At 41.0% G+C, this 26151-nt stretch overlaps 1 protein-coding gene across 1 annotated transcript in view; it reads right to left on the bottom strand.

Annotated features, from left to right (window-relative positions):
- The window catches only part of LRMDA (leucine rich melanocyte differentiation associated), a 1051049-nt gene that overhangs the window by 897826 nt on the left and 127072 nt on the right, over nt 1–26151 (bottom strand). The gene's annotated exons all lie outside the window — the stretch shown is intronic.

Raw genomic sequence — 26151 nt, 5'->3', positions numbered from 1 at the left:
CCAGCCAGGCCAGAAAAGTGACATGAACAGGATGCTGCAAAACATGCACAATTCGAAAATACACACGGTATTCTCTTCTGCATGATTTGCTGCCATTTAAGAGACAATAAACAGCAACTTTAGATTGCTAACAACGTGTCATTTAAGGTTTGCTGTTGCTCAACATCAAGAAAAATCAATGCCGGCTCTACGGGGGCAGCAAACCCCGAGAACTGAGCTCCATTTCAGGTCTGTTTGAACTCATTTCCTTTCTCCACGGTTGCCCCCTTGTACTCCCCCTCAGGCGTCCCCTCGCAGCAGGCTGACAGCTTGACACATTGACAGCTCGCACTGAATGACAACTGATTTGTACAAATTTCAAGCCTTATAAATCTACCTGTCACAACAACAACATAAAAGCGCCCAGGCCCAGCAGGTAATTCAGAAAAAGCTTCCCTTGACAGCACTTTCTGAAAAGCAATGGCGTGCCTCCTGCCAAAAATTCCAACTATCATCCTTGTATAACTTTGAATAAAAATTCAGGGCCCATTTTCTTGCCAACAGGCTACCAATCGTCTTATTTAAAGATTAAAAAGAGCGAACGGGAAAGGGTGGGGGGACACATCCACACTATTTCATTTTATACTGATATGAATGTAACACCACCTGCTATGCCAGGATTACCGTGCCGGTTTTTCTCTCGGCTGCACGGGAGTAAATGAGGGAGGCTTTTTACGGTATTTAAACAATATTCCAGATTGCAGGGGCTGTGCCTGCTAGGACCCTCCCCACTCACCTGGCGCCTGCCCACTGCCAGAGCTGGGCCGTTGGACTAGAGCTAGGCGGTGCTGGGAGGCAGAGGCTAGGGGTAGGTCCACCAGCCTCAGTATCTCTCCAAGACAAAAGTCCTTCATGTGTCTGTTAGCCCCACCTCTCTTGACCACTTCTTACTCAAACGATAAAACTGTGTCAAGGTAACCTTTTCTTGAAATTCTCATCTTATTCACATCAACACAGAGCACGTTCTTCATGACTGTATCTTTATTATAAAATAATCACAAGTTGAGAACTTGAACTTGGTTTTCAGGCACGGTTTTACAGTTGTGTGTCCCACAAAGAAAAAAAAAAAGTGTTAGCAACATCAGGGACTTGAGAGAGAAGAAAACACTAAGGACTTGAGCACTTATACCGGAAAGAGCCCTTTATTAAAATTTCTGTTCATCTCCACCACTCAAGCCTTTCCAGCTCCACTTAGTACAGAGAAAGGTCTAACTGGAAAGTGGCTGGCGTAATTTCTCATGTACCTCATTCGCTCCTGCAGAATCTCTCTGGCCTCACAGATGGGAAAATGAACTTCTCCTGCCTTGGAGGCTTTGCTGCAGGGGCGTGCTGAACAGGACGCTGAGATAAGTCCTAGGAAAGAGACACGGGACCAAGACACAAACTGACCACCCATCCAGCAAGCAGAACTCTGAAGCAACAGCAATGCCAGCAAAGCGTCCTGTCACAGTGAGCGTCACCTCTCCGCAGGGTGGGTCTAGGCAACAGTGAAGAACTCAGGTGCCGGGGATGGACGTTCCGCTTTCAAAAACCGGCTTCTCCGCTTACGAGTCATTGAACCTTGGGCAAGCTGTATTCACACTCGATGATTCAGTTCCATCACAGACACTTGTCTGCCTCAGAGGATGAGGATTAAATGCGTCTAAAAAGTTCTGTTCATAGGAAAAAATACCTGTTCATTTATTCATTCGTATAGATACAGATATACAAACATATGTAGAAAACATGAAGGGTAAGTGCTATGGTTAGGAAAAGAGCAAATTAACATATTATATTATAGTATTATCCGTACTCCCTTCAAGAACTTTTCTTCCAGTGGAGGGTAAGCTTGCAATGGAGGCGGGGGGGGGGGGAGGATACAGTTCCCAAAAATGCTTTAAGTCATTTAGTTAAAATGTGCAGATAAGAAATCATGTAGCTAGACTGAATTTCTTTCCTACCCCTTTTTAAACAGTCTTTCTCTACTCTTTTCAAGTCACTTCTTCATATACTCACAACTAATCAGACCAGCCAGTATGTGTTGGAAACAAATTAATTTAAAACACATCATTTGGGGCACCTGGGTGGCTCAGTGGGTTAAGCCTCTGCGCTCGGCTCAGGTCATGATCTCAGGATCCTGGGATCAAGCTCCGCATCAGCTCAGCAGGGAACCTGCTTCCCCCATCTCTCGTGCCTTCCTCTCTGCCTACTTGTGATCTCTCTCTGTCAAATAAACAACACTTTTTTAAAAAACTAAATAAAACCCATCATTTACACCACTTTACCACCCAGAAATACAATGACTATATGGATTTCAAGAGGAGACAACATAGACACAAACACATAAAAATGTGAAGACACACTAATATATACCAGGAAAACAATTTTTAGCGCCCCAAATATAGCTGATATCAGTATTAGGGGGCTAATCTTGAGACTGAGATTAAAAGAATAGGATTATCATTTGCAGCAAAGCCCACTGTCAACATCAACTGAACCCTAAAATATAACTGAGATTAGGATTATCCCAATTACAAAGGGGATGTTAGGTCCCCTTTGTAACATTCTTATCCTCCTTCTCAATTTGATTAACATCAAGACTGGCAAGAGCTGAGGGCACTTCAGATGCCAACAGAGAACAACAATCAGCAAATCCATAATTTTATAATTATTCATAGGATCGAGATCAAGTATTTTGATTATGAGCCATTAGCGGCCATTAGCACATAAAATTGGGTTTGGGTTTCACAGGCATGTTTAAATGCCCAACAATTTGTATTTCATGCTAAGAAGCCTGAATCAAATGTTTTCATGTAATGAAAAAACTGACAAACCAAAACTGCACATCAAATCTTTATAGAATGAGATAGGGAAAATATCTATAAAATTAATAAAAGAATGGTAATTTACATTAACTAGACCAGACTTTTTCATCTTTCATCAATCATAAAGTGAACAGGGGAGTAGGTAAGGCAGGGATAGGAAAAACATTACCTTCAAGCCAGAGTAAATAAGTGAGAACGTTCCTATTTTAACCCTTCCCCTGTCAACATTATGTGCTTGGCCTAACAAAATGATAAATGCTATTTTTGTTAGCTATTGTCTTCCTGACATCAATCACCAAGATTTAACAAACACTCTCACATATGCCAGGATTCCCCCCTACTATGACCAATTAAATAACCCAATCATTAAACAGAGAACTGCGGGGCTGACAAAAGCAGAAGGAAGCACAGTGCTGGTCAGTTAAGCTGCACACTGGCCCAGTGAGAGTTTACTTTGGGAAAAAAAGAGAATTTTAGATGCAAAACACATGACACCTTACTCTATACTTTTATCTGTGCATCTGTTGTAACGACTTATTTCCCAAAGAGCAAGCAGTGCTTTCAAGCCGCTGGCCTTCAAAGATTTACAAAGATTTATTTTTTTCTTATTTTCCTTAGCTCCTTATTTCTTCATTTCAGTAAGAGCCACACCTGGGGTTTCAGAATGCCATCACGTATAAGCCAGGGTTCCGTGGGAACTGACAGGCTTTAAATCAAAAAGTCATTGTCCTTGTGACCTAGGAGAAAGCCCAACCACCCCTCACTGAGAAAATTCCCCAGACTGATCAGCTTCGCTATGCCCCAGCACTGGGCCCCCTGACTCATGGCTTCCCAAAGTATATTCTACATCAGCTCATCAACAGGTGTGCTGATGGCGACCAAAGGCTAAATTTTCAGTCCTCTAACCACTTTAGAGAAGTAGATGATTTTCTACTGCCCATGGGTCTCTGTCTACATTGGCTGGGACAAAAGGACCAACTTCACCCAATCTTGCCCACAGAATGACCGGTCACAAAGACATTTTCCTGCCACATGAGAGATCATGTGAGAAGCATGTATCATGAGTCATCATAGCCTTTTCAGCTCTGCTAGCAAGAAAAGCCAAGTGTCTGAGACACTTGGTGCTCAACCAAGTGCCATCACCCATGCCGAAGGCCTCCCCAAGAGTCCAGGCATGGCTGGTCTGGTGCCCCCAAGAGGCAAGATGGCAGAGCTGGCCTGGACATAAGGGAGAGAGGGACCAACACTGTCTCTGGCCTGAACTTCCACGGAATCAGTAAATTTTTACCACTTAGGACAAGCCATGTTATTTGTAACTGTCAGAGGAAGGAAAATCTGTAATTGTTAAGGGGGATGAAGCCTGTGCAAATTCTTTCCTGTGCAAAGTGAACAGTCAATCACTTTTATAAGGACAGCAACAACTGAAACTATCCATTCGTATACTTTCCTTTAGTCAACAATATTACCTTTAGTAATCTGGGGAATGTGCATCCATAAATTACAGAAAGTGTTATTGCATTGCTGAATAAACAGCAACATTTCCATCAGCAGCAGCAGTGGCAGCCCCACAAAGGTATAACAAACAGACTCAATCATTTTCTTGTCAAGCTTTGCAATGACTGCAGAGTTTACTGCTGGAGATAATGTTGCTTTCCTCAGCATTGTGTGCCAAACTGCAAACTGCTTATTAAAACAAAACCTCTTTTTCGGAGCAGCATGAGTTGGATAATCACTTATTGCACTCAAGAAAAAAAACAGGTTTGGTGCCCAGAGGAGGTTAGCAATCAGGCATATGTGTTAACATTTGGTTGGTAAAAACTGGTTAAAAAAAATAAATTTTCTGACATTGGGGTGGGGGAGGGAAGAAATTAACTTATTAACATCACTGTCCCCAGATTGCCTCTTTTCTCTATGATGTTCATTCGAGTTTTTGACAACGTGTTTCAAAGTACTAAGCTAGACTGCTTGATGGAAGCTTTGGGAACGGGGGAGTGCCGGGAGGAGGAGGAAGGGTGAAGATGATTCTGGAAGGAAACCAGAAATAAAATGCAGCCTGCTTGTCTCCACAGGAAGAAATCTCTAGAAGAAACTATATTGCAGGGGCAGGAGATAAAGCTGAAGAAAGGGACAGGAGGGAAACAAGTAAACTTTAAGAACTAGGCATTTGTGACTAAACTATTTCTGAAGACAGCACCTATTATTACTCTCCAAAGAAATTGCTTGACATAACTAAGCCAGCGATGGCACTGAAAAACCATCCTCAATTTTCCCCCGCTTAAAATAGATTGACAGCCATTTTACTGAGCCTGAGGAACAGGTATGTGCAGACAGAGCCGGGGAGGCCTGCCCTGTCAGGAGCGCGGCTCTGTGAGGAAACCCATTATACTTGCCCACAGAAGAGCTGCCCCAGTATGTTTCTTGTGTTGTTGTCTTTCCATGCCCATTTAAGATGAATTAACATCAAAGTAGGCAGGCCCTCTCCCCTCGGCTTGATGTTGCTGATAGCCTTGTGGTCCCAGATATCAGCTATGGAAGAGGCAAACCTATACTTTGGACGTCCCTATCAGTACAGGAAATGAGACTTTGAAGACTTTATTATAACTGTGGACAGCAAAGGAGGTCTGACTCCCATCAATGCTCTAAAATGAGAGAGAGAGTAGAAAACAAAGGAAAACACCACAAATGTGGAGTGGAAAGGCAACCCCAGTAACAGTCATTCAGCTCTGACAGCAGAGGGGAGGCACGTGCAAGTCACCGATGTACCCTGAGTCTCATTCCTGGGAGGGCAGTCAGTCCCCAGCTCTCCCACTCCCTTCCTGTGCTTCAAACCTGCACAGGAAGTACCATGCCAACCCAGTTTGTTCCTCTTCGCCACCTCAGGGCCTAAAATCATGCTGTTTCCTCCAACTGGAAAGCTTTTTTCTCCCTTTGCTCGGCTCATTATTCACTTCATGACGGATTTCGCCTCCTCTGAGAAAGGCCTTCCCTCTCCTGACAACCTAAACTAGCCCCTGCTCCCTACCTCACCCCCAACCATCTCCTCCCACATTTCTTTCAATTTCTTCAGATCACTGTTTCTACCTCAAATTACATCATTTATGAATTTCTTGAAATATTTGTTTCCTGTTTCCTCCATGACCAGGCAGACTCTGTGAAGGGAAGACTTAATTTTATTCAGAGTAGGATCTCCAGCACCGAGAATAGTGCCCAGCACCCAGTAAGCAGAAGCTCAATAAATAGTTGAGAAAATACCCAAAGTTGAGGAAATATCCTCTGAATATAAATCTGAGACCTCCGTTGACTCAAAAGATGGTTTCTGAGTAGACACTAGGAGTCCTGATCATCTGAGAAATGGTAGAGAATGTTTAAGAAGTCTTCATTTTCACATCTCCAAGAACGTATAGTAATAAATTACTGCTCCTGAATTAAGGGTGAACCACAGAAATTTGGGTTTTATTTGTTCTAAGTACAAAATAAAAATAGGAAACTGCCCATGACCTAACTCCCTCAATAGAGGGGTTAGGAAACCTGGTGGTGTCAGTATCCACCTGCCATCAGATATAATGAAGGCCTGATGATCACTGGGGCACACTTGAAGTATTTAAACAAAGGGTACAAAGGCCTACTTCATTTGTTTTTAAATGCTATTTGGAATCCACAGTTATTGGCACAAAGAAATAAAAATTTAAAATACTGGATCTACAACACCTGTGTACCACCCAAGTTTATCAAATCTTAACATGTGGAGCCATATTTGTATCAGATTATGTTTCATGAAACAAATATTACAGAAAGAAATGATTGCCCATCTATTTCATTTTGAGGATTAGGTACACCTGAAGCCCTAAAAATATTTAAGTCACTATTAATTGCCATATATTATAATAGTTAATGACTTCCAAAGCATTTGTCAGCAATTCTCACGTCTCTGCTCCTGCCAGCATTTTAATTCCCTCTTCACTCCTCATCCATGCCCCTCACCATGATTTCTTTTTGTTCATCTCCCCTGATCTTTGCCTGATTCCATATACCAAAATGAACTCCAAGTAAGAAAGCATTTTGTTAAAAAAGAAACCAAAAAAGTACTAAAGAAGAAAAAATAATGGAGAAGTCTGTTCTACTGTAACAAAAATTCCCAAAGCCATAAAAAATGATAAATTCAACTGCATAAAAATCAACTGCATGGGAAAGAACCTAGATGTCCATCAACAGATGAATGGATAAAGAAAATGTGGCATATATATATATATGATGGAATACTATATAGCCATCAAAAATGACCTCTTGCCATTTACAAAGATGCAGATGGTACTAGAGGGTAAAATAAGTCCATCAGAGACCAATATCATATGATCTCTCTGATATGAGGAATTTGAGAGGCAGGGTGAGGGGTCATGGGGGGTAGGGAGGGAAAAACTGAAATAAGATGGGGCCAGGGAGGGAGGAAAACGATAAGAGATTCTTCATTTCAGGAGAAAAAGTGAGGGTTGCTGGAGGACAGGGGGTAGGGATGGGGTGGCTGGGTTATGGACATCAGGGAGGATATGTGCTATGCTGAGTGCTGTGAACCGTATAAGACTGATGATTCACAGACATGTACCCCTGGGGCAAATAATAATTATATGTTCATTTTAAAAATCTAAAAAAAATCTTTAAAAAATCAACTGCATGTGAAGCAAAAATTATGCATGAGAAAACAGAAAATGAAGCAGATGAAAAGCCACCAAGAACAAATAAGAAGGCAACCAGAAGCATGCAGAAAAACCCCGCAACTCTACCCCAGAAAAAGGACTAATTACATATGCACAGGATACACAAATCCATACGCACAATTATATACACATATGAAAACCCATGTATACAAAGCACTCCAAAAACAATCAGTAAAAAGACAAAACCCCAGTAGAAAAGTGGACAAAGGATACACACACACACAGTTCACAGCAAAGGAAATACCAAGGACTCTTAAATGTATAATAAGACGCTTAACTTCATTCATAATAAGAGAACTGCCAATTAAAACACCGAGAAATCATTTTTTAACCTACCAAGTTGGCAAGAAGCCAAAAATTTAATAATACACTCTGTTGGTGAGTCTGTGGAGAACAGGCATGCACCTAACATTGTTGGTAGGATATAAATTAACTTAAATCCTGAGGAGTGTAATTGGGCAATGTCTATCAAAATTACAAATGTATATGCCCTTTGATCCAGCAAATCTATTTCTGGGAATTTATCCTCTAGATATACTTGCAAACATTCAAAAGTGACAGCTTAAGGTCATTGATTGCAGCTCTGTAATAATACAAGGAAGAGAATGAGAACAATATCCATCAATGGGGCTGGAGAAGCTAATTATGATGAATTCATACAATGGAACACTACACACCTATAAAAAAATTGAGAATGCTCTCTACGGACTGAAAATGGAAAAGTGTTTTTTGTCAAATGAGAAAAACAAGAAGCAAAATAATATGAATAGAATGGTATATGCCTTATAAATGGGAGAGGAATCATGTATTTAGTTTTATTTATACATACAAAACTTCAGAAACTCTGAAAAAGATATAGAAGAAACCAAAAATAGTTAGCTTTGCAGGTTGCAGTAGGAACTAGGGAAGATAAAGAACAGAATGGGAAAAAAATTTTTCATAATCTTTCCTTTCTTTAGCTTTCTTAATTTTCAAATACATGTGCCTGTTACCTATGCAGAAGTTGAAATTGGCTGAACCAGGGATAGAGCAATACTCAGCTGAAGAGTAGCCATCCATTGGGGGCAGCAACCTATCACATTAGATTGGGGCCATCCATCTGTCCAGCCTGCCAGATCAGTGGACCCCAATTCTGTCATTGTCATTCAAAATTACTGATTCCAGATTCCTCCCTGCTTCAGGTTATCCTAAGATCCGACCAACTGACTTAGCCATCGTGACCCTCACAGAACTACAGACGGAGGACCGTAACATACCATTACTGACTACAGAAATGCCACTGGATCTATTCATTTTATAACACACATGTAATTATCAAAACTGTATTTAAAAAGGTGTATGCGGGGTACCTGGTGGCTCAGTCATTAAGCTTCTGCCTTCAGCTCAGGGCATGATCCCAGGGTCCTGGCATCGAGCCCCACATTGGGCTCCCTGCTCAGCAGGAAGCCTGCTTCTCCCTCTCCCACTCGCTCTGCTTACATTCCCTCTCTTACTATGTCTGTCTCTGTCAAATGAATAAATAAAATCTTTTAAAAAATAAAATAATAAAATAAAATAAAAAGGTGTATGTATGTAAAAGATAGGTTAGCCAAGTGCTGTTAAATATGTGCTTTTAAAGACTTGAATTACAAGATAATAATGCATTATTTCAACATTATTTGTCTTACGGGGTCTCTAAAGTACTCAGTGGGTTTCCTTTAAGTAGGAAAAAAAAAATACAAGCCTGTGTATTTTTAACATCCTTTGCAGACCACTATCAAAAGCTACTTTGGACGGTAAATTTTAGTTTAAGCTTGTGTGCAGACCACCCCAAGTTCTCTATCAATGGCATCCCAATGAATGAGATTTTACTATAGGTGAAAAATAAATATTGACAAGTGTGCACACAACTCTGCTGATGGAAGTATAATTTGGTACAAGCAGTCAGGAGAATTCTTGGCAATGCATACCCACAATGAACACCATCACTCCATGACCCAGTAATTCTGCCCCTAAGTATGTATCCAAAAGAAAGGAGGATGGATGTTCACCAAAAGACAGATAAGAACAGTCAAAGCAGTCATACATAATAGCCAGAAACTACTGACCAACAACCCAAACGTCCACACAACAGAAGAGCTTTTCAAACTCTGGCATATCCCTACAACAGAATACTATACAGCTAGGAGAATGCATGAGCTGTTCCTACACCAACATGGATGGATTTCACAGACACAGTGTGGAGTCACTGAAGCCAAAAACCAGAAGAGATGGAATCTTATAGGATTCCATTTAAGTAAAGGTTTGTACGGTGACTAACATAACATAATAATAATAATAAAAAAAATAATTAAGAACAGTCCTCTGCTGTTAGAGCACAGGACAACAGTCAGTTACCCTTGGTGGAAGAAGTGGTATAAATAGCACTTGGGATGGACACTTGGGGAGCGTCTGGCTCTGGCTGCCCACAATATTCTACAGCCTGATCCGAATGCCAGTCCCACTGGCATGTCCACACTGTAATTAACCAGTTCACAGTGGTAATTAACCAAACTGGGCACTTAAGATTTGTGCATTTCTTTGTATGTATGTTATACATCAAAAAATAATTTTTTTAATGTTTAGAAAAAAAAATGCCTGTAATAACTCTTCAAAGCATCAAGTACCTGAACTGCTGCCCCCAAAGTTAGAGGGACCCTTAATTCCTATCATTAGCTCCTGACATGTCCAAATGATTCTTTGGCTACTTGTTAATAATGGAATCAAAAGGCACTAATCTCATTATCGCCTGTCAGCAGGCGCTGTCAGAACGCTGTTGGCCATTAGTCGCCTGCTGCTGCAATCAGTCAGAGACTTGCAAAGCACCCAAAAGGAGACACAAAATACTGCCAGTTTAATTTTTCTCTTGTCCCACTCACCTTTCTGCAAACTCACGCCAAATCCTTGAACCTCCCCTACCCCCCATATCACAGGCTGCCGTCTCCAAGAGACCATCCCAGAGCTCTCTAGCAACCACAGAACTCCTATTCTCTGAAAAAAATTGCTGCATTTACTACTTCTCTCATCCATCCATCCACACAAACATCCATCCATCCATACTTCCACCCAAACATTTACTGAGCACCCACCATGTGCCAGGCTCTGTGCTCAAGATACTATGTAAAGTTTAATTTCTTCCCAGTATTACATGGAAAACAGACAGAAAACTAGGATTACAATAAACACACACACACAAGAACTGTGGGAAAATGGGAGAGGAAAATGTAAGCCAGCTTTTGGAGTGGGAGAAAAGGAAATAATTCCTACAGGAGATTTCACATAAAATATGTCTTAAAGGATGAGTGGAATTTGGCCCATCAAGTAAGATAAAGGCAGCTCCTAGCAGAGGGGGATCTCAGGAGTAAAGACACATAGAATAACATGTACACACTATGACCCAGCAAGTCTAACCCTAGGTACATGTTCAACAGAAATGGGTATGTATGTTCACCAAAAGACTGTCAAGGACACAAGAAAAAGGTGGGGAGGGGCTGATGTGGGATGTGCTTGCTGGCATGTGGGAACTAGAGGGAGTAAAATCTGAGTGAGGACAGAGGTCAGCAGGCAAAGAGCAGAGCACAAAGGTCTTTGCAAACCCTGTGAAACAAAAAAGATTTCATGCCAGAGAGGAAGGGCAGTCAGTAAGGGTAGTGAGCATGGGAATGGCAAGGTTAAGTTTGTCATCAAGGCACTGCATGGAACATGGAACTGGAGAGAAAGAGGCAAGTAGATTTCAACACAGATCTGCTTTGAGGCTAAATACTTGGAGTGAGGTTAGAAAGGAGAGAAATTCAAGAAATGTTTAGGTGGCAAAAATCAGAAGCACTTGTTGACTGATTTGGTGTGGTGTTCGAGTGGGGAAGGTGAAAGGGAAGTTGATAAAAACTGGCAGGTGTTTGACAGCAAAGGAAAAATACACAAGAGGGGGAGAAGGTTGGGGTGGACAAGAGGGAAGGTGAGGAAGTCAGCACCAGGGGCATTAAATATGGGGACTTTAGGGAGTATGCTCAGCAGGAGCTAACACCTGAGTTGGACAGGAAGCAGCTCTGGTCAAAGGTAGAGATGGATTCAGCAGCACACACTAGAAACTGAAAGCCTGGGACCTATGAAATCACAGAGGGCATGTGGTGAGCAATTAGAGACCTAAAGACTCTTGGTCCTACCAACATTAAGAAAGGAATGGAGGCAGAAGGGTCTAGAAAGAGGGTAGGAGGAGATGGGCAGAGAGGCGTTCAGTAATCAGGAATTATGATATCATCAATGCCAAGGCAGTGGGAAGTTCTAAAACCGGAGTCACTGATCAATAGTCCCAAATGTAGTAGTCAGAGGTCCAGGAGGGTTAGAACAGGAACAGTTCCACTGGATTTGGCAATTACCAAGTCATTGGTGACTTTAGTGAGAGATTTCAGACTTTAGGTCACTTTTGGCAACATAGGTGACTAAGCTGATAAACCCACATCACAACACTTAAAGAAGTCTGGAAAAAATATAAGCCTCCCCTAAAATCTTGATGGATAGAGAGCTTGAGATGGGGGAGGGGACAAGAGAGAAATGGTCAAGCAAGAGAAACCAAGGCTAAAATCCAAGCCTATACCACAGGAGACCATGCCAGTATCAGACTTTGATATAAACCATAGGATCTTAGTGATTAATGTCCTCAAAGGGATAGGACCTGTTGCTTTGGCTTCTTATAAGATAGGGAACTGGAACTAATAGTTCTACATAAAGCTGAACATCTGTGCTGGCCAACATATAAAAGGCGGACAAGAGAAACTACAAGCTCAGAAAAGCAGTAAGAAAGCATGGTATTTCTCAGGGGTTTGAGCAGAAAAAAGGGCCTCCTGCAAGAAACTAAAACTCTAAGGCTGTCGTACCATGGACAAAGAGTCACAGTATTTCAAATCCAAGCGGTCAAATAATAAAACTGCTCTTTTATATTATGAAACTTTTTTCAGAAGTAGTAACCCTTCCACAACCTGAAATATAACACCTTGACAAAAAGAAACTCAGAGTATAAAATAAAAATTATAACACAAGGAAACAAGTAACTATGAGGGAGAATCAGCCAATCACAAACAAGAGAACAGTTACAGAAAAACCTGACAAACCATAAAACAGGAATTTGAAATGTATAGAAACTGTTATGGACAAGAGGGAAGGTGAGGACTGTTATGGACAAGAGGGAAGGTGAGGGGGAAATTACATAGAACAGAATATCTTAAAAAGTCAAAATTTAAAATCTGATGAATAGGTTCAACAAAATATTCTATACTAAGAAAAAAGTTTATGAACCATAGGGTAAATCTGAAAAAAAAAAAATTACCCAGAACTCAGCAGAAAGAGATAAAAGGCAGGGCATATATGAACCAAGATATGTGGCAAAGAAGAGAGAATAAGTTCCATGGTAGAATTTAGTCATAGTTCCAAAAGCAGAAAACTAAGAATGGAGGGAAAGGTAGTAATCAAGAAGAATTGTTAAGAATTTTCCAAAAGTGAAAAAATTTTAAATACATAAATTCTTAGATGTAAGGTCACAGAGTCCTGAGGATTTTAAATGAAATAAATCTACACATTGATACATAGTACTGTAATGAAAAACCTAAAAGTAAGGAAAAAAGTCTTTAAAGCAAGAGAAAAGGTTATTCTGAAAGGAATTAAAAATTTAGAGCAGACTGATCACTGTTAACAGTAAATTCCAGAAGACAATGAAATCCATTAGCCTGCTCAGGCTGCTATAACAAAATACAACAAACTGAGGTGGCTTTTACAACATTTAGTTTTCCACAGTTCTGGAGGCTCCAAGACCATGGTCAAGGTATTGGCAAAGTTGGTTTCTAGTGAGAATTCTCCTCCTGCCTTGTAGACAGCTGCCTTTTCACTGGGTGCTCACATGTACTTACGCACAAATGAGTACAGAAGAAAGAGAGATAGATCTTGGCTATCTCTTCCTCTTATTAGTACATCCATTCTATCTGACTGAGGTTCCACCCTTATGACATCATATAACCTCAATTTTCTCCCTAAATGCCCTATTTCCAAATATAGTCACACTGATAGTTAGGGCTTCAACATATGAATTGGGTGGGAGTTCGGGGGGGGGGAGGGTGGTCAGACACAATTCAGCCCACAACAGAATATCTTCAAATTGTTTGAAGAAAAATAACTCTCAGCTAGAACTCTATACCCAGATAATGTATACTTACCCTTCAGAAATAAAGCCAAAGTAAATACATTTTCAGACAAAGTGAGAAAATTCCTACATCTGAATTACTGAAATATCTACTAAAAGAGTATCCTGCTTAGTATTACACTAATTGAAACTGGAAGAATAAATAGAAGCAGCAATAAATCAACTAAATTGGTAAAACAGTCTCAAATATCCACTGAACAGTCTCTCATAAGTGCCAGACACAGTTCTCTATGCTAGGGATTCTATAACAATATAAGAAATCCTCTGATTTGTTACATGTAATCTGGCAAGTGGTGATAAGTGCACTCAATGAAAATAAAGCAGGAGAAGGCAGCAAGGAGTAAAGACAGAAGTTTTACCCTGTGTGCTAAATCCAAATGTGTACTGAATACTAAAAAATAATAATAGTGGTGAATTTTCAGGGCTTAAAAATAAGGGGTTCCGGATAGGAAGATAAAGGCAACAAGAACCACTTGGATCAGACAGGTTTAAGAGACTCAGAAATTATGCTGGAGAAAAGAATAGGAAAATAATCAAAGGGATACATGCCCCTCAATATTTGTAGAGCATTATCTATAATAGTCAAGTTATAGAAGCAGCCCAAGTGTCCATCGACTGATGAATGGATAAAGAAGATGTGGTATGTGGTATGCATCCACACACAATGGAATATTACTCAGCCATAAAAAAGACTGAAATCTTGCCATTGGCAACACCATGGATAGGGCTAGAGATTATTATGCCAAGTGAAGTAAGTTGGAAAATACCATATGATTTCACTCCTATGTGGAAGTTAAGACATGAAACAAATAAGCAGAGGGCAAAAAAATAGCCAGAGAGAGAGAAACCAAGAAACAGACTCAACGATAGAGAACTGATGGTTACCAAGGGGAGGTGGGTGGGAGGATGGGGAAAGAGATCACGGGGACTAAGTAGGGCACTTGTGATGAGGACCAGGAGTTGGAGGAAGTAAATTACTAGATTGTACACCTAAAACTAAAATTACACTATATGTTAATTAACTAGAATTTAAACAAAAGCTTAAGAGTGAAAAAGAAATTCACAATGGAAAATTGAGGTCAAGTTTCTAGATTCTTTATTTCCCCTCTGATACCTCCTCAGAATGCCATTATTTTCCTCAGACTATCAGACTCCACAGTTTGAGATGACTGGAGTTACAAAAGTTCTTGTATGAACTCAACAGAATCTAGTGGAGGGAAGAGAACCATCTCTCACTTGTAGCTCTTCATAATAACAAAAGAAGCCTTTCCCCGAAGCTCCTTGGCAGATTTTCCCCTTGCTAATTGACCAATTAGCAGTGACCAGTGTCACATGCCCTTATCTACACCAATCACAAGCAAGGGAAATGGGATCCCAATGTTGGTCTGAAAATAATACAGACTTAACTCCTAGTGATGGGTTTGAGTAACATGAGGAAGGAGAGACAGCCACACAAAATTCCACTTTTTCCATCAAGGAAGAAAGCAGTGTCTACTGAAAAAAGCACACACAGCATTTGCCCTACCTCCCATCTGCCTCAAAACTCACCACACGGTGGGGAGCCTGGGTGGCTCAGTCTGTTAAGCATCTGCCTTTGGCTGAGGTCATGATCTCATCAGGGTCCTGGGATGGTCAGGCTCCCTGCTCAGCAGGGAGTCTGCTCACCTCTCTCCCTCTGGCCCTCCCCCCACACTCATGCTCTTGCTCTCTAATGAATAAATTATTTTAAAAAATTTCACAGAGTAATGACTACGTGACACTGTGATTACACTGTCATAAAACATGGCAGAAAATAACCCTGGAACTTGAAAAGAAACCCTATGTTAATCTAATTTTCTCTACAAGTCCAACTGCTTTAACCAAAGCATGTGCTCAGGAGCCCCACACATGTTAGCCAATCTGTTTCTTTATTGTGCTAATTCAATAACCAAACTATAGGGACAGCAAGGCCACCCAAATCAGCCCTTGAAGATGGAGCTGAACACCTCCCATGCTTTCAGCCAAACCACAGTCAATCTATGAAGATATTTAAAGGTTCCCAGATGCCCCTATAAAAATTCTCTCTTCAGGCTATAGAGCCAGTTCCAGATTAGCTGAAATGTCAAAGAAATGTGCCTTTCACTAAAGACCATTTCCAAATTATTTCAACATTATCAGGTTGGAAAGAGATTGTGCAAATGACTGGCTAAAGTGGATTAAATGCTTTCATTTCTCTGAGAAATTGAAGTTATGATAATGGAATTTTAGAGCCAAAAGGGACTTCTTGGGGTATTTCTAGGACTCCCACATCTTACAGATGAGACTTTGTGCAATGTGGTGGCATCGAGGCTGGCAATTTGATGTAAGATTTAATCCAAGAGAAACCTTTTAAATATATTTATTAGCACACTGTCCTGAGAGCAAGAAGGGATATATTAATTCAGCAGCTCTTTACCACCTTTGTGGCAAGTCACAGACCCAAAGTTGACGTCTAATTTCAGACTCTCCCTAAGACCTCTGAATTTCACCAAGGGATCCTAGGATTAAAAGTCCGTTAGATACAGTTAACATAATCAGTTCAGAGAGAGCCACTAAGGTTATGATTATCGTTATTTACATGTAAGAAATAATTACATGTTCATTTCTTCTGCGCCTTGCTCAATCCTATTATGTTTTACCCAGTTAGTATAAGTTTACAAAATTCTATCCATTTTTAAAGCACTGCAAGAAAAATAGAGTAGTACCATAACGTGAGGTCAGTAAGTGAGCCTCTGCCCTCTTTCCAGTCTACCACTGCATTCCTACGTCTCACGAAACTCCTTACGGAAAGTAAGCTTTAATAGTAATAAAACAGGGGCGCCTGGGTGGCTCAGTGGGTTAAAGCCTCTGCCTTCAGCTCAGGTTGTGATCTCAGGGTCGTGGGATCGAGCCCCCTGTCAGACTCTCTGCTCAGCAGGGAGCCTGCTTCCCCCACCCCCACCTGTCTCTCTGCCTACTTGTGATCTCTCTCTGTCAAATAAATAAAATCTTAAAAAGGAATAAAATAATAATAATAATAAAGGTCTTTAAGTAACTAGATCAACCTAATATTTTTAACTTTTCAAGATACTGACATAATTATCAGTTCAAATCCCTTACCTTCTAGGAAGGACCAGTTTGATTATTCCCATTTAAGAGATGAAGAAATACAAAGAGACTCAAAGACTTACCTAAGATCATGTCTCTAATTAAGAGAAAAAACTGGGGGGTGCCTGGGTGGCTCAGTGGGTTAAGTCGCTGCCTTTGGCTCAGGTCATGATCTCAGGGTCCTGGGATCGAGTCCCGCATCCGGCTCTCTGCTCAGCAGGGAGCCTACTTCCTCCTCTCTCTCTCTCTCTCTCTCTCTGCCTGCCTCTCTGCCTACTTGTGATCTCTCTCTGTCAAATAAATAATAAAATCTTTAAAAAAAAAAAAAGAGAAAAAACTGGGGGTAATACCTGCATTTTCTCATTGATGTTTCCAGCTATTAAGTCAGTGGTACACAACAGCACTTTGACTGCAAAGAACCATCCAAATGTATTGTGAAGGTGCTATGTTCCTCTCAAGCTAAAAACAGAACTTTCTGGTGGATTATCTGCTCACTCTGAATTACCCATGCAGCTTCACTCCACTAGCCTGGAGAATAGCACTGGCCATGCCTTAAATCAAACTACCTCCATACGCATGAGCTATTCAGGCAGCAAAGGCATAAAAATTAGTTTTTCCATTGGCCAGCTGACCACAGCTAACCTCAACAGCCTCCAAGTAATCCTGAGTAACTTTTGCATCACCTTGATCTGATTTGTGTGAAAACTAATCCCTTCAGCTTGGGTGCAGTACAGAGAAAACAGTTGTGTGATTTGTCTGCAGACACTTCACCAACTTGGATCACTTTCCAGTTCGTTTTAGCTGGGTAAATAAGAGCTCGATAGGTAGCACCTGCTAAGTGAAATGAAAATGGAAAGTGTTTTAAAGGGTTTTCACTTAATGTCTTCATACTACTATAAATGTATGAAAATTTTATATCCGGGTTTTTATTACTGTTGATTGCTAAACTGACATGTGAAAATAATCCAAGCTGGCACATTAATGAAACATGATTTTCTTTTAAGCACCTTTTTTTTTTTTTTAAGAACAAAGCTAAACCCAATTAAATGGTAAAAAGCCACTTCAACTTTTAACTCTTTGAAGATTGCACGACAGCTAGCAGATCGTCTTTACAGGCTTTCTTAGACACTTCCCTTCACCTAGAGAACACTTTCTTCTGACACAGGGGCATAGGCAAACCCAGCCTTGTGTTTGCAGGTTTGCTCTCACACCATCACTATGTCCCTCTCCAAATAAATGTCCTTTCAGAGCCCTCAGAAACATGCCTACCCATTCCAGAAAGCAGTGACAATACAGGGAAAGAGAGTAGAAAAAGACTAATCAAGACTTGTGGGCGTATGCCAGGAGAGGCTCCACCAGGAGCAGACATGCCCTCGGGAGAGAGCGCCAACATTAATCCGAGTCTCTCAGAAGTGGGTTCAGCCCCACCAGTGACAACAAAGAGGAGTCCAAACTCTTCCAACAATGCTCTCTCTTACAGACACTCATGAACGACTTGCTTTAGAAGCTCACATTCATCCAAGAGGTGGTGTCAGTGGTGGAATTAGTCACACCTGCCAGTGAATAGCAAACAACAGCTGTATAGACACAAGTGAGTTATTGGTTGTAGGCTACAATCTCCCAGGAAGCAAACTATGCAATTTCTGCTGCTTCCAGGCCAACTGAAAGGAACTTAAATTTGCAAATGATTAAGTGTCTTAATTGTGTCATCTTAAAGCTTTTCATTACCATAACCAACACCAAAAGGCTGGGAGAAGTCCCAGCTGTGGTATTCAGAGGCTCTACCCTAAATTTTAGGGGCCATGACACTTTCCATTCCACTTCTCCCTCATCATCAGATCCTGTCTGAACATTCTAACTGCCTGATGCAAACTAGTTTGTGGAAAAAGCATCCTAGACACCAAGGCTTCTGATTCCAGGGTCCCCCCTGCCTCACCACACTGTTCCCTTGTTTTTATGTAACAGCAAAGAGGAAATGTGGGGAAGAACTACGAGCTGTTTAATGGGTTTTTCCTAACATTTCATTTCATGAACTCACCCTCTATTTAAGTACCTCTTGAAAAATCCAACCCCAAGCAAGATGCTGGGGACAATATACTAAAAAGAAACATAACATGTGTCATGTGCCCTCAAGAAAGTTATGTTCTGGGTCTGGAGGCAAAATCCATGATCCAAAATTCATTCACCAATATTTATTAACAAATGCTTATGAGCAAAGCATTGTGCTAAATGCCTTTGGAGAAACTACAATAGGACAGCAATTACCCTACACCAAGGAGACAATAACTGAGTAAAGCTGGGCTTGCCAAGGAAGGCAAAGACCACCCAGTGAGCTCTCAACACTCCACTACACCCTGGCCTAACAACTCTGGTTATGCTCTGCCTAAGAAGATTCCAATTCCTCTAGCCCCAACTTAAAATGTAGGGCCTAGAACTGAACACAGTATTCTGGGTGTGGCTTTCCTCCTTTTTCAAGATAATATGCTTTGCTCATTGAACCTACAATCTCATAAGCTCCTTAAACACTCATGTTCAGATTATTTGAAGATGCCGAATAAGACTTGATTTTTTTCCACATATCACCCCTATTCCGGTACTTTTCTTTCACAGTTGATTTGGGAGCCCAAGTATAATCTTCTTAAATTTAATCTCTTCTGATTTGGCCATATTCTGGATGATCAAATATTAGGTCATCGTGATTCTAAGATTTTATTCTACTGTCTCCAGTTTTATCTCCTACAAATATGACACATGTGCTTTCTGTATCTTTTACCTAAGTCACTGCTAAGTATTTTTGCCAAGTATCAGCTATAAAATTAAGCTCTGTGGAAACACACAAGAAACATTCCTCCAGAAAGTTCCTCCAAACATTAGCTCCATTCAGGTGCTCTCTTTTGATAAAGCTGTTTAGCACAAATTCAGAATTAAACTTCTTAACCTCCTAAAGTTAACTTCACATGCTGGATACTTAACACATTTCCCTTATTTATTAAGTCAGAAAAAAAGAGGGGAGGCATGGGGGAAGATCATATGACTCGATCCTTCACAATGAACCAGACTGATCAGCAACAATTGCTGGTTTACTATCCATCCTTGTAATATGTATTAAAATCTCATTCCAAATTGCAAAGGTCACCTTGTGTTGGTGGGGGAATCCCAAAGGGAGGAAATAGGACTTCAGCTGGCAAAACACAGAGTACTTGTAGGGAATAGTAAAGGGAAGTACTGGGATCTTAGCACAGAAAATCTTGAAGCCTCTATTAAAGAGATCAGACTTAACTCTGAAGGTAGTGCAAAAACAGTAAGTGTTTTGGTCCACAGGAGAGGCAGGACTAGAACACCCAGAAAGGGGGGAAAAAAAAAAAAAAAAAAAGAACACCCAGAAAGAACAATCTGGCAGTGGAAGGCAAGAGAGCATGGATTCTAGGCAAAGGCTAGGATTAGAGAGATCAGGCCTTGATAATGGCTTCAGAGAGTATTTTAAATAACTTGACTAAGATGGGAACATCAGAACACGTGACAATGACAGAGGTACAATCTGGTGACAGATTAGATGCGGAAGGAAGGAAGGGAAGAAATCAGTGATGACTCTGAGGCTCTCCAAGGAGGTCACTGAGGAAAGAAGGCCAAAGGAGAAACTGCCTGCCCAAGGAAAGGGAAACGTTCATTAGTGTCAACAGAGTAATCATGAAGGGACCTTCAGTGTGGACCTGCCCCAAAGTTAACTAGTAAAAATGGACCTTGGGAGAAAGATAAAGTAGAGCTGGAGACAAACTGGAAATATCTATATTTTGTAACTCAGAGGAGAAAATGAGCCAGAAAATGACCCAGAGAAAGAAGGATCAGAAAAGCATGAAGATCTGGGTAGAGTTATGTTAGAGAAGCCAAAGACAGAGCACCTTTGAAAAAAGAAAACCAGGTCAAATGACAAGTGGTCAATGAGAAGTAAGACTGACAACTGGCCATTAGATTTTATGCCTAGAAAACCATCTGAGATCTTCCACAATTTTTAACCCTAGCAGTGCTTCTCAGACTTTACTGGACCACAAATCATTGGAGGATCTTGTTAACATGAAGATTCTGACCCATTAGTTCTGGGGTGGGACCCACAGGTGGGCATGTCTAACAATCCCCCAAGGGATGCCAGTGCTACTGGTCTACAGACCACACTTAGAAGACCAAGAGTGAGGGATGAATAAGGGGGTGGTGGGCATGTGAAGCTGTAGGCAGAAACACTTTCAGGAAGCTTGGTCAAGGAGAAGAAATAAGGGATGGGATAGAGAATATAGACTGTGAGAACTGAAAGGATTAGTAATCTGAAGGTAAAAAAACTCAAAAGCACTGTTTTTAAACATCCTGTGTCCTAGAAGTTCATCCTGAGAGCTTTTATGAATGTGCTAAAAAAAATGCAGTATATGATTCAGTTCTTCTGTCTTGTAACCTGATTTGACCTGAGTGATTTAATGTTTAAAGCTAAGTAGGAAATGGAGAGTTTGGTGACCATGTTGGTCAGCAAAAAATTAACATATGCCTCAGTGACCCTACTCACTGGCTGATTAAAAACATCCCATTAACTGCCCCATTCTCCTTCCAGATACTTCCTGACTAGTGGGCTGCTCCCACAATTCAGTTCTCTTCAGTCCTAAGCCTCCCCATCTTATCCACACCTGTTTGATTAGGACTTAGTCTCTGTTGACAGATTTTTATCTTTGGAAATGCCCCTGGCTATGCCAAAAAGACCAAGTTAAGCAAAGGATTAACTAACACACTCTCACTGATGCAGTCAAACCAGCACCCAGCTAAGAGACAGAAAACTATTTCAGGTAAGCACCCTGCACAAATGGCTGCCAAAATGCCCCAGTAATCCCCCACTGAAAGAATTTAGCCCCCGTCTTCTGACAAATGTCTTTGTGCTTTTAAAATGCAAACTCTATTCTTGAAAGAACTTTCCTATTACCTTGATATGCCCAAGAAAACAAAACCATCCCCCCTAAACTCACAAAGACTATGTGACTTGCCTTGGTCACGTGATGGTCCTGAGGCAAGTCCTAACCGCACAATCTCCCCCACTTACACGGTACCAGAGCTACTGCTTTTACAGATGACTAGAAAATTTTTGTATTTCCATTCTCTGGGATGGCCAGTCAAAATTATTCATTGTGGAGAGAGACTGCCATAGAAGAGAACCCAAAGGATAGTAAATAAAAATATCATAGGATCCTAAATGGACTGTTCTATTTTTTTTTATTTTTTATTTTTTAAGATTTTATTTATTTATTTGACAGACAGAGAGAGATCACAAGTAAGCAGAGAGGCAGGGAGAGAAAGGGAAGCAGGCTCTCTGCTGTGCAGAGAACCCGATGCGGGGCTCAATCCCAGGACCCTGAGATCATAATCTGAGCCAAAGGCAGAGGCTATAATCCACTGAGCCACCCAGGCACCCCCTAAATGGACGGTTTTAAAAGGGAGAGTTTATAGGCAAAACTCACTGTTCCTGCCATTCACACAAAATCACAGAATCACAGAGTGTTACAACCTGGAGAAGCCCTTAAACAACGAAAGGATCACCTCTGAACCTTTTAAAAAACAGATTCCCGGGCCTTATCCCATACCATGGGCTTATTGATCCAGACTCTCCACGGGTGTGCAATTAACTCTATTTTTAAGATCCAGAGAAGTGGTTTTCCTACAACCCTTGGTGTTTATTTCAAAGTATACTGCACCTCATTTTAAAAGAGACCCAAGGCTGAAATCATAGGGCTACTAATGGTATCAAAGACTGAACATAGGCCCTTAAATAGGATTCAAGTCAACAAATACTTTGAGGACTAATTTCATGTTATCTAGTTCAAAGTCTTACTGAAACAGATAGTTTTGCTCTCTGATCCAGGTGCCTGAAAACAGCATTCCTCTCCCAAGGGAACTAGAATTCCACTGTGCCAACACTCTCTTGGTCACACGTAAACCCCAAACTGTCTTACAGAGCCAAATTTTCAGTCAGGCGCTTCCAAAGATTTTAGCGGATACTAGGGAAATCAGACAAGAAGGAAAAAAGAAAAGAAAGAAAACAAGAAATCATAGCACTGACCATCATCTAATCACTCTTTTCCCCCAAGCTGGATGAGGGGCGAATAGGAGTGCTGGGGAAAGGGTATGTGGGTACCAGTGCCATTTGCCCAGTGAAGCAATATATTTCATATCCCTTCCTTTATCACAAAACTAAAATCATGCCATTGTGCTGACTGTTTCCTCCATGCCAGAGGTTTCTTGGAGCATTTAGACACCACTTAATAAAGTCACTCACACCAGACCTCCCTGCTTATCAGTCTGAAAGGACACATCCAAACACCTTGTCCTTAAAACCTCTTGGGGGCCCAAATGGAAGACAGTCGGACTTAACAAATCAACACACAGCTCCTTCCCTTTTATGGCTTTCAAGAGGGGACAAAAGAAGAGCTTAGTGAAAATAGGAACAGCTTGCTTAAAGATGAACAGGACGCAGCCAGGCAAGCAGGAGGAAAGATACACAGGCGTCTGGCCCCATGCTCCGTTCCCAACTCCAGATGGCTCTTCGAGTCAAAGCAGACCCGGGGTCCCCTCTGACCCAAACCGCACAGCGCTGAATCAGGGCTAGAAGATTGGGACAGAACAGAACCCGTGCCTCCTATCAGCCTTAAACAGTTTCCTTTTCCTTTCATCTGGTCCACTGATACCCATCTTGCAAGGCTCAAACATTGGTTTCCATCACCACACCGTCTCCTGAAATCCCAATACACTTCCACGGCCATTTCAAACATTCCTGAGAACTAAAAAGTCAGGCATTATCAGTCCCATTCCAACTGTTACTCAGTCCATTAACGTCTCATGTAACTGTTGATATGGTGTGAGTCACGTCAACCATATTACTTCTGTTTTGTCTATATTTTGTTCCTTTGTCCCTCCTTTTCTGCCTTCTTATACAATTTTTTTTTTTAAGAATATTACTCTAATTGATCTTTTGGCTTTTGGGTTGTATCCCTTGCATTTTTGCTTTAAGCTGCTCTAAAATTACAATCTACATCTTCCATTTGTCACAGTCTGCTTACAACTCTTATTGTACCCCCTCATGTAAAATGAAGAAATCACACAACCGCAGGACTCTGTTACCCCAGCCCCAGACTTAAAGCCATGCTTGTCACATATACTGTATCTACATACATTATCAACTCTAAAACACTCCATTAGAGTTTGGGGACTAGAAGATCATATGCATTTCTTAAAAAATCAGAGGAGGGGCATCTGGATAGCTCAGTGGGTTAACCCTACGCCTTTGGCTCAGGCCATGATCTCGGAGTCCTGGAATCGAGCCCCACATCTGGGCTCTCTGCTCAGCAGGGAACCTGCTTCCCCCTCTCTCTTCCTGCCTCTCTGCCTACTTGTGATCTCTCTCTCTCTCTCTCTCTCTCTATCTCTGTCAAATAAATAAATAAATAATCTTTTAAAACAAAATCAGAGGCAGGGCACCTAGGTGGCTCAGTAGGTTAAAGCCTCTGCCTTCAGCTCAGGTCATGATCCCAGGGTCCTGGGACTGAGCCCCACATCAGGCTCTCTGCTCAGCGGGGAGTCTGCTTCCTCCCCTCTCTCTCTCTCTCTCTCTCTCTCTCTCTGCCTGCCTCTCTGCCTACTTGTGATCTCTCTCTCTCTCTCTTTCTGTCAAATAAATAAATAAAATCTTAAAAAATAATTATAAAAAAAAAAAACCTCAAAGGAAAATGTCTTTTTCCACTGACCACCTGTTTGTCACCTCTGATGCTCTTCTTTCTTCTCGAGGATGAGTTTCCATTCTTTAGCCCGGAGAACCACATTTGTTGTTTCTTGGCATACTGGTGTGCTAGTGATGATCTTAGTTTTCTTCTTAGTGAAAATATCTTCATTTCACCTTCATTCATCAAGGGTAATTTTGCTGAATAGAGAATTCTCAATTTACAGAGTTTTTGGCCCGCCCCCCCCACCCCCAACCCTCATAAGCCCTTTAAACATGTCCTACTATTTTCTGGCCTCTGGTTGCTTCAGATAAAACACGAATGTGATTCAGGTTGTTGTTCTCCTATAAACAATGTATTCTTTTCTCCATTTTTTTTTCAAGATTTTTTTCTTTATCTTTTTTTTGGAGGGGAGATGGGGGAGGGGGTATTTTAGGACATGCCTGGGTGCGGTTTGCTTTAAATTAATCCTGCTTGGTGATCACTGAGCTTCCTGAATCTGCAAATTTGTGTCATTCATCAGATATCTTCAGCCTTTTTTTTTTTGCCCCATTCTTCAGATACCATCTCACAGGCCCTTGTGTCTCTGTTTGCCTTTTGTTTTCCTTTTTTTCTCTCTCTTTGAGACAGAATAATTTCCGTTGATCTTTACTTTCTTTCTCTGACATCTTCATTCTACCATTAACCTCATCCAGTGAATTGATAGTTTTTAGGTCTATATTATTATTATTCTGCTACTATTAGAATAGAATAATCAAATACTATCTCTCTTCTGAGGAGGCTTCCTGTCTTTTCCTACATTGTGAATATTTTTCTCTTCATGTCTTTAAGCATATTTGTAACAGCTACCTTAACATCTTTGCTTGCTATCCCATCACCTGGGTCATCTTGGAGTTTGTCCCTGTTACTTTTCATAATGCAGTAAGTAATTTTAGATTTTTATCTTGGATTTCTTGGATGATACACAGAAATTCTGAATTGTGTAAAGTTTCTATGAATATCGTTTTTTTAAGCACGTAGTTAACTTCGCCAAAAGAAGAATACAAAACGCTGTCTCCCCTGAAGTAGGCAGCAATGCCAATTTCAGTTCAATTCTTTTAGCCTTATTAGTGGTCCGTCTAACCTACACATGGCTCAAGGTCCAACTATAGATAAGAACAGACTTTCTCCATACAATTTAGAGATTTCATGTACACAATTTTATACATGTACAGAACAACTGAATCACTCCTCTCAGGGATTCCCCTCTTTCCAGAGGCTAAGGTTGCTTTGAACTTTAATCTCTGATTATTCAAGCCCATAAAAATAATGCTATTAAGTTTTATCCTTCCTGCACAGCATTAAACTGAAGCCGGTCTTCAAGATGAAACCTGTAGAAAATGAGAAACCCACCCTCTGCCTCTCCCTTCCTTCAAATGTCGACAACTTCTCTCGTATTTGCCTGCTTCTCCCTCCCCTAGTAGAGATCTTGTAGTTGGTCTCCAGTTTTCTTTAGAACTGCCTTACAGGACAACAGAGCAGAAGGCTATAGAGCCACTAGA

Source organism: Mustela nigripes, chromosome 4 (assembly GCF_022355385.1).
Source record: "Mustela nigripes isolate SB6536 chromosome 4, MUSNIG.SB6536, whole genome shotgun sequence".
Classification (NCBI taxonomy): domain Eukaryota; kingdom Metazoa; phylum Chordata; class Mammalia; order Carnivora; family Mustelidae; genus Mustela; species Mustela nigripes.
This window is presented reverse-complemented; position numbering and strand designations above follow the sequence as displayed.